Source organism: Octopus bimaculoides, chromosome 9, assembly GCF_001194135.2.
Source record: "Octopus bimaculoides isolate UCB-OBI-ISO-001 chromosome 9, ASM119413v2, whole genome shotgun sequence".
NCBI classification, from domain to species: domain Eukaryota; kingdom Metazoa; phylum Mollusca; class Cephalopoda; order Octopoda; family Octopodidae; genus Octopus; species Octopus bimaculoides.
The window spans coordinates 80,050,119-80,060,368 of record NC_068989.1 but is presented as its reverse complement, the minus strand read 5'-3'; the positions used below and the strand labels follow the sequence as shown (position 1 = coordinate 80,060,368).

Here is a 10,250-nt window from a genome sequence, read left to right as displayed (position 1 = left end):
ATATATATATATATATATATATACATACAAATACATGCATGGTTAATACAAATATAGGCATATGTACACACCCGTACAGTTACACACACAGTGACACAGACATATATGCACAATACATACGTATATATATGTACACACACATATGTATGTAGGTTTGTAGTTATGAATATATGTACGTATTGTAGCTTGATAAAAATAAACACGTTTGTATTGTATCTATACATACACAAACGTGTGTCTGTATACAGATATACATAAGCTTGAGTGTATGTGTGTGCGTGTGTGTGTATATACATATATATATAGATAGATATAAGTATGTATGTATATGCGCATTGTATTTATATGTGTGTCTGTCTTTACGAGTATATGAGTATCTGCGTTTGATCTTACGTGTGTGGGTAGATTTTAGCGTTCATGCATACATACTGCATGAATGCACGATCGTTTTAATACATACACAGATATACATATACATGGTTATATTACTTAAAATGGAAATGCACAGACACATAAAACAACAAATGCATATAACCAGGATTTTAATTAAATTTCATTTAATATATTAATAATATTTGGAGAACCTTTTATTGTATCAGAGATTTGCATTAAAATAAACTAATACCCCCAAAATTTACCATTGAAATTAATAAATTAATTTATGTGCATTTTATTATTTTTACAGGTTACTGGAAAGAACGTTGATGATATACAACAATTCTTGCTAAGAGTGAGTATTATAAATAACATATTCTCATTTGCTGTTATATATATATATATATATATATATATATACACACATATATATCCGTATATATGTATATATATGTGTGTGTGTGTATATGTGTGTGTGCATGTGTGTAAATGTTCTTTTGTATGCTGGTGTATTCAAAGCATTTAATGATTTATAATTTGTGTACGAAGACTTCCGTTTCATGAAAGCCTTAAAGATTACATTCTTTTATCTTGTACCGAATGACGAAGAATGTTCAGGTTAATTCCCGTCAATTATCTGATATCATGTAGAAAAAAAAATCACAAGAGAAACAGCAAAAAAGTGAATAGAGAAGAGAACAAAGGAAAACATCTGAGAACTTGTTATTCAATATTTCATTTACATTCATCGAAATGATATCCATAAACCGTCAATAAACTGGCGGAAGTAAAAAAGAAACAGAAAAAATAATTTTATCCATAACAGGATTCAAGGATTTTTGCCAGAGTAATACCATGCGGGACATTGCAAGCTTTAGAACTAACACTCAAACACACTCATGTACACCAGGAAACATATGTGCATATCTATCTATCTATCTATCTATCTATCTATCTATCTATCTATCTATCTATCTATCTATCTATCTATCTATCTATCTATCTATGTGTGTATGCGTGTGTATGTGTATGCATGTGTACGCGCGCGTGTGTAGGTATGTACGTGGGTAGATTATATATATGTATCTGTATATATGTATATCTGTCCCTCTTTCTATCAATCACCATTTCTCTCTCTCTCTGTCTCTCTGTATACACATGCAATCACACACACACATCTGTATACACACACACATCTGTACACACACACACACACACACACACACACACACACACACACACACACACATGTTAATTCTTTTTATGAGAAGTTACATATAAAAACAATTGAAGATAAAACCAAATCATTACTCAATACATTTAAGCACAGTATATTGTCATTAATTTTTACAAGCAACTATTGAGAGTAACTTCGAAGTTATGGCTTTCTTAGCATCGTTATGCCAACAAAATACAAGTATTTATACATTCATACACCCCACCCACTAATATATATGATGACTGAATAAAAATAAGAACAACAGAAGATGGACAAAATGTTCCGAAAATGTTATTAGTTTCACGCATGAAAAAAAATAGAAAAGAAGAGCCTTCGATGTTTCGAACATAGAGTCCTTCATCAGAAAAAAAAAATACCGATGGGTACTGGAAAGAAAAAATGAGTTAAAGTTCAGTTTCAGGTGAAAATGTACTTTTATGGGAAGGAGTAAATAATTGGGAGAGGAGGCGGATAATTTTGTGCATATACAGGAGAGTACCAGTGCAAAGCGGTGAGCATAAGTAGTGAGCGATACCGATAGCATGTAGTTGGCTTGGGGAAAATGGAATCGAGTGAGATATAAATTTGGTGAAAGTGAGAGGGAAGTTTAGAAGCAGAAAGAAATAAAGGAAACAGTGGAGAAAAATACACGCACAAACATATAGAGTACTGGGTTGTTAGATCTCAGATAAAGAAACCCTTGTACAATTTAGGTACCTAGAAGGTGTGTGTGTATCAGTTTAGGTTTAAACGCAAGCGAAGATTCCACATTTCGAATCCTTTATTCTGATCCTCCAGCATGAGAAAGACTTAATGTTACTGCAGACATAAACGTATATTCAATACGTAGGCAATTATACACATTAGACATAACTACTTGATGCAATAAAATAAAAGCATTTGGTTTGAACGAAAGTTTTTTGCAAGCTTAACCATGATGTCAAATATATACAGACACCCACACAACTGTGTTCATGCTCGTCTGTCTGCGTGTTGATCTGCCTGTGTATACATGAATGTAAGTACATACACACATGCACAAACATATACATCTATCCCTCTCTCTATCTATGTATTTCTATCTATCTATCTATCTATCTATCTATCTATCTATCTATCTATCTATCTATCTATCTATCTATCTATCTATCTATATATATATATATATATATATATATATGTATATATATATATATATATATATATATATATATATATATATATATGTTTATATATGTATGTGTGTGAGTGTGTGGATGAATTAATACACTGGGCACGTCATCAGCGCTAAGCAATAAGTGCTCACAACTATTCACATGCTTTATAACTTATTTGATAAGTATGTGTGTCTATGTTTCTTTACCATTCTCTGCACAAATACATACACCTACTCGTCCACACTTGTACATCATTTTAACAAGCATAAAAGTTTAGAGAACATACAGACGTGCATATGCATATTAAACACTATTCAGAGTTTTCATTTAAACCAGTAATTTAAGTTTAATGCCTCAAGACAAATATCTCCGTTGTAAATAAGACACACATTGTTGTTTCTGCATTAACGCAGCAATTGTAACATAAGTTATTATCGCTAGCGTGATAAAAGTTTTCTTAATATTAACAAAACCGTCAATTAATTAGTAATTACGAAGGTACCTTACTCCAAAACTAAATTAATAACTAATCTCAAATATTTTGTTCTCCTCTGTACGTTTAATCCTTTCTCTCGAAATTATAAAGAACGTTTATGTAGTCCTCGATTCTGCATTTAAATATCTTACGGGAATAAAATATCCTTGTTATTTTAGTTCCATTTTTTGTGCAACTTTACTTGAATTTAATTTTTATTTAAAATGGTTTTCATTTTACGTAATGTTTAGGAACTATGTGCAATCTTAAATAATTAAAATGCTTTGTTTGCAAAAATCTTAATCGATACTAACGCCGCAAAAATCTATAGACAAAACGGCATGAATCGTCAAAATTAACAAAACTGTCTATGATTTCAATTTCAGTTTGAAGCCATATCACTTCATTTATATAATCATTGGTCTTAGGAATAACATTGACAGCTTAGTGGGAACAATCGGTAACACATTAACAAAATGCTGAGCAGCATATCTTCCAGCTTGTTACATTTTGAGATCTCATTCTAACTAAATCTCATTCTACCTAAATCTCATTCTACCTTTCAACATTTTGGGGTCGATGAATACCAGTTAGGTACTGGGACCATTGTAATCGAGTTATACTGTTGTGTCGACGCCTCCAGGTGAAGAAGTAGGATCTCTCAAGACATATAGAGATAGTCTGGCCGTAGTAAGAGTGTTGAGCAGCAGTTGTGTAGCGGTTGAGTAGAGATCATCCGAAGGTGCTAGATAGCAGTAGCTTGAGACATAACATATACCTTCCCTGAAAAATTGCAGACCGTGAGCCGAAATTCAAAAGGACATATGTCTCTTCCCTCTCGCCATGCCACCGATTTTATCTAAGACAAAGCAAGACTCAGTACAGATTGGCATAATTTTCATCGTAGACGCTATCGTCAGAACGCAAAGAACTGCTATAGCTACCATAAGACATTCCGTCCGATTTTCTAACAGATACACTAATCCTTTATCCTGTAGTAATAATTTATTGATTGACTATGAAATGAAAGGAAGAACGTATTTAAAATACTGGAAGGCATTTTACTAGACCTCACGACGATCTCACGACTACGGCAAGTCACGGCTTGGCAATACTATATTCAGGAAAAGTTACACCCTCTGTTTATCATGTTAGTAACAAAAACAAACTTAATTTAAAATAGCTATCTATGTATCATGCCTAATGTATATGCTCTGTTAATAGGCTGTTACTGCTGTATTTGTTGCGAGATAACATCTCTCATGGATGTGCTTATGGTGGCTGTTCACAACATAAATTAATGTTCTATTCACTTTTTTGCATATCGATACGTGAAGAATTATGGTCCATCGATGTAGTTGACTGTGTGTACACGCAACTGAAAAGGCGCAATAATGTCAAAATGCATCTGGCACTCTTGCTACCCGTTACTGGTCGAATATTGTCTCCCTCTGATATCTATAGTATTTTAACACGGAATGTTATCTCAGAATAACATTAGATATGTTCTCTCTGAACATATTCCGCAGTAAATGGCTCATAAACAATCTCTATATATTTAGCATGACAGTTAAAGAGTTATTTTAATTTAATACAGCTTTAATTTTGTATACCAACGTAATTTCTCATAAAGTTGTGCTATTTACTAGATAAAGCCTACAGAAATACGATTGAATCCAAAGATTTGCGATATGATCATTATTTAAACTTTCCAACAAATTAGACTTCTTTGCAGATTTCTCACTTTAGGGATGAAATAGACACTGAAGCGTTGCAGTACTTTACTTTGACCCTAGGTCTCTCTTGATTAAGTAGATTTTTGACGATAGAAACCACATTTATGATCATCCCTCCTTTGTTTAAGACATAGGGTATCCATCACTTCAGTACATATCTCCTTCGACTATTAAGAAAGCAGCACAGTGTTGGAGTTCGATTGGTTTGTTGTTTTTATGAGGGCGAGCAAACTCATTTTGATCTCAGTTTGGCTTAATTATAGGATATAACTCGTGACTGCTTATATCTAAATTCAGCAAGCTATGTAATGCAATAATAATTAAATAATGGAAAGCGCACGAGTAAAAACAATGTATATTGTTTATTTTATTGCGTGTCATCAGCGAAGCATAATCAGCTGTTCACAAAACGTGTTTAGTATATACGGAAAAAGAGAGAATTTAGTATTGTTGATAATAAATATCAATGATAACACTAAGAAGAAAAATAACTTAGATGTTTATATGCTACATACACAGTTGGGTCTCCAGTGGTCACCATTCACAGGGAAAACAGTAGACAGCTTCTTATTAACATAGATTCTTATTGTCATAGGCACAGGCGTGTCTGTGTGTTAAGAACCTAGCTTCCCAACCACATAGTTCCGGGTTCAGTCCAACTGCATAGTTTCTTGGACAAGTGCCTTCTACTATAAGATCGGGCTGACCAAAGCCTTGTGAGTGGATTTGGTAGACGGAAACTGAATGGCACCAGTCGTATATATATATATATATATATATATATATATATATATATATATATATATATATTTATTTATATATATATATATGTGTGTGTGTGTTTGTCCCCACACCACCACTTGACAACCGGTGTTCGTGTGTTCACGTCTCCATAATTTAACAGTTCGGCATAAGAATTCGATAGAATAAGTACCAGGTTATGAAAAATACTGGGGTAAATTCATTCAACTAAAATTGTTCAAGGCGGTGCCCCAGCATGGCCACAGTCTAATGACTAAAACAAGTAACAAAATATGTAATATAAGGAACATTAAAAGATAACTGGTCTTTGTATGATGATGAAATACTGCTAAAGCCAGTAGTTAAGTGTTTAGATAATTAATGCTGGGGTATATTAATTAGAATTGTTTTATCTATACTCTGCATAATTATTTCTAGCAAGTTTTTAATTATACCAAACGTAGACAAAAGGCTAGAAATTTGTTGGGCTGGTGGTTGCTGTTGCTGTATTATATCGACTGGTACTTTACTGGTACTATATTCTAAAGATCTCAAAAGGATGTAAGGCAAGGTTGGCTCCGGAATGTAAGGAACCAGAAAGATAACTTCCACGGTAGTTTCTTAGACGTTTTAGCGATTCTGTCAATCTACGGCCTACAAGTAGCTTCAAGTTCCTTTGAATTAAGTATATTAACACTAATTTAACTTTCAAAACCGCCGAGAGCGTGTTTGTTTCATCAACATCCTATTGATAATGGTATTTTTCATTATCATATAATATAGTTTTAAACTTTGGTACAAGTAATTCTAGCGGAAACGGTAAGTGGATATCACCGACCCCAGTGCTTGACTAGTACTTATTCTATCGACCCCGAAAGGATTAAATGCAAATTCGATTTCTGTAGCATTTGAACTCAGAGCGAGAAGCCAGAAGAAATGCCGCTAAACCGTTTGCCTGGCACTGTAACGATTCGGCCAGCTCACTGCTTCACTATCATATTATGATATACGTTGTGATATCCTTTGTAGCATTGAATTAACATGGGCTGTGTAGTAACAAACATTAATACAAATTTGAGAGTAATGTTTCGGTATTCTGTATGCTAGATCTACGTAGTGTGTTGAAGTTAATTGCAATGTTTTGACATATATGGAAAGCGCTGGGCGATGTGGCAGATTCTGGATTTTGCGTATAATGTAATGATTGTATGACATGTTGGTGTGTTGGTATATGCACTGTACTATTATAAGTTATGTACGTACTGATGTAAGTTTTAAATAGACCTGGAATATCTCATACTAATCTAATTCGATTGGATAAGGTTTGGAAATGCATTTAAGTGAAGTAAGTGATTCAATTAAGATAGAAGCTTGATAAGAAAATTCTTAGATTATTCCTTAATTAGTAGTCTGTATTTGAAATGATTTAACCTTACTAAGTACAGCTTTCATCCCTGAACAGATATTCTGGAAAGATTGATCCACTTATTATCTTTAAACAGAATTCTATCGTTCATCTCATAATTTTCTCACTCCTTACGGATTCAAAACGAATAGACATGTGTCCGTAATGCGACTGGAACCAGTGACCCATGCATTTTATTTGTTGTTGAGTTATACCATCTAGATGAATACATGCAGTTACCCCTTTGAAAAAGGTCGGATACATTTCGTTACATTTGCGCGTATACGATTAATCTCTATGAAAATGATATGAAGATGATGCCTTCCTTTCTCACCGCCATTTAAAATATGACTACTGTCTACTTACATAATATTCATTAATGCTTATTGATTTTTATCTTGACAGAATGAAGTCAGAGTCGATACTAGTATTCTATTAGCTTACTGTTATTACATAATGGACTTCAGAAGTATGAAGAGCCAATTCAACATCTAGACTAGATTAGAACTCACAAACAATAGAGATCCTCCCTCCTACAACGTTTAATTGAAATAGTTGATGGTTCGCCAAAGTTCAGTAACTGAAAGTACGTCTAGCAATACAGTCTTCACCAATCAGTAATAAATAATATGTTTAGTAAATGTACATTTTTGAATCCAAGTTCTTCTAAGAGCTTGAAGCATGGCAAGTACTCACACAAATGTTTATTTTCTATTCTATTGAATCCATTAAATATATTTATGTAATTTCAGTTAAAATCAAATGGCAAAATAGAGAATAATACATTTATGATCTAGGTCCATGACCAAGCAAAGAAACAAATTCGGTGTTAGGGCCTCAAAGATATGTTGTATTTCTTCTAGCTGAAACAGCATGTTACTGAATAAAAAAATAATTTAAACTGAATAAAGAAATAATAATACTAAAGAAATAATTATATAAACATTGATAAAAAGCCTAGATTTACAAAGAAAATATTACAATCAATATGAGGCAGTAGCTATATCTAATTAGAGAGTGACGTATAAACGATTAATGTGTGGAGGTACAGCAAGTTGTACATGAACCAGTATACGAGAAGAAAATAATAGTTTCTGTTCTGAAGGATAGTTTTATATCTACTGTACTCTCCTCATGGTTTTCACTATTCATTGAGAAGGAAAAGAACAATCCAGCATGATCAATTATGTTGCCATTAACTTACTATGTACGCAGTATGAAAGAATATACAAATGAAACTATTGTATCGTATTCATTTCATTAGTAAAAGAACTCACGGAATCGTAAACGCTGCTGGCAGTATTTCTTCTGGTTCTTTACATCCTGCGTTCAAATCCCGCCGAGGTCAACTTCGAGAAAAATAGATTTAACAATGATCTTCTGGATGCATTGCGTGTCTGTCTTGACATTGATTAGATAATAACATTTGGATAGCATTATATCATAGCTCTGCTTCCTCAAAGAATGGTTGGTTGGCACTCTGTCGGTTACGACGACGAGGGTTCCAGTTGATCCGATCAACGGAACAGCCTGCTCGTGAAAATAATGTGCAAGTGGCTGAGCACTCCACAGACACGTGTACCTTTAACGTAGTTCTCGGGGATATTCAGCGTGACACAGAGTGTGACAAGACTGGCCCTTTGAAATACAGGTACAACAGAAAGAGGAAACAGAGTGAGGGAAAGTTGTGCTGAAAGTACAGCAGGGTTTCCTGCCACACCCTGTCGGAGCCTCGTGGAACTTTAGGTGTTTTCGCCCAATAAACACTCACAACGCCCAGTCTGGGAATCGAAACCGCGATCGTACGACCGCGAGTCCGCTGCCCTAACCACCGGGCCATTGCGCCTCCACTTCCTCAAATAAAAAAATAGAGCTAAACAACATGAAGACTAACAAAGAGCGAAAGCAATAACACAAACCTCTGGTTATATTCAGTCGGATATAGCTTCAGAAAATGGAAGAAACAAGCAGAGAATTATGAGACATCTTTGCCAGAAATATATGTGCAAATAATTTCCACAAAGCAGTGCTGAAATAATATAAGAATTTCATCTAATTACAACAGTTTTCCTTATCAGCTGAAGATAAATTTCCATATAAACTATTTCCATATAAACAATCCATCGTTTTATTTATATATTTAATAATATATTAGATTTCTGAACCAAAAAATTTCTGCAGATTTTAACATTTGTAAAAGTATACCATTCCAATTTGATATTTTCAAAATAAAATTATATAAATACTTTTTGACAAGGCTAGTCTTTGTCAGAAGAGCATAGAGATAATTTTTTGGGCTAGTATATCACTGGCAATGGTTGCCTTCAGTTATTCGTGGAGAAAGATGCATCGGAAATTTTCAAGGACGCCTGCTGCACGAAAAATATGTGTGATAAAGAGAAAAATATATAATAAATGCATGGGTATGTATGCGTGTTTATTTGGATGGCCGGGTGTACGCATGAACGCGTGCATGTGAACATTTGTTTAAATCTGGTATGTGTATATACGTATCTCTTATGTTTGTATGTGAATGAGCACAATTGTTGTGTGGTAATGTGGTGTTTGTGTGCGATGGGTTGATCGGATTTACCATTGGATTGAGATTTGGCAGTATTAAGAATAGAATGAAAGAGTGGAAAAGCATACACACGTAGTGTGTGCATGTGTGCGTGTGTGAGTGTGAGTGTGTGTCTGTCTGTCTGTGTGGGTGCACTTTCGTATATGGAGACGATCTTAGGTGTTTAATGAAAACGCATAAGGCTGGAAAGTTTTATCCTTTCATATTGTTCTTTAAAGTCTTTAAAGGAGTTTTTAAACTCGAAATATCAAGATTATCTTAATATTATGGTCTCATTTTAGTATTTCCGATATGTTGTTTTCCTTAACACAGCCTGAAGGTTATAGATTTGTTCATGTCCCAGTAGCAGTTGTTGCAATTAAATGAAAAATATCGGCTGATTACATCCAGTATTTTAGCACATTCTCCACTGTATACATTTTTCATATTACTACCAAGCTAGCAGTTCACTTCTGTCTCCTATAAATGTATCCTTGGTATGTCAAACAAAATCACGATATTAATGTCAATTCAAACCAATATACATATATACATACATATATATATATATATATATATATA

The 10,250-nt window shown here is 33.8% G+C and overlaps 1 protein-coding gene across 2 annotated transcripts in view; it reads left to right on the top strand.

Annotated features, from left to right (window-relative positions):
- Positions 1-10,250, top strand: part of LOC106872195 (gonadotropin-releasing hormone receptor) — a 787,632-nt gene that overhangs the window by 251,481 nt on the left and 525,901 nt on the right. For both annotated transcript variants that reach the window (XM_052970806.1, XM_052970807.1), the window contains exon 2: positions 686-730. The gene's annotated coding sequence lies outside the window, so the exon portion shown is untranslated. The remainder of the gene's footprint in view (positions 1-685; positions 731-10,250) is intronic.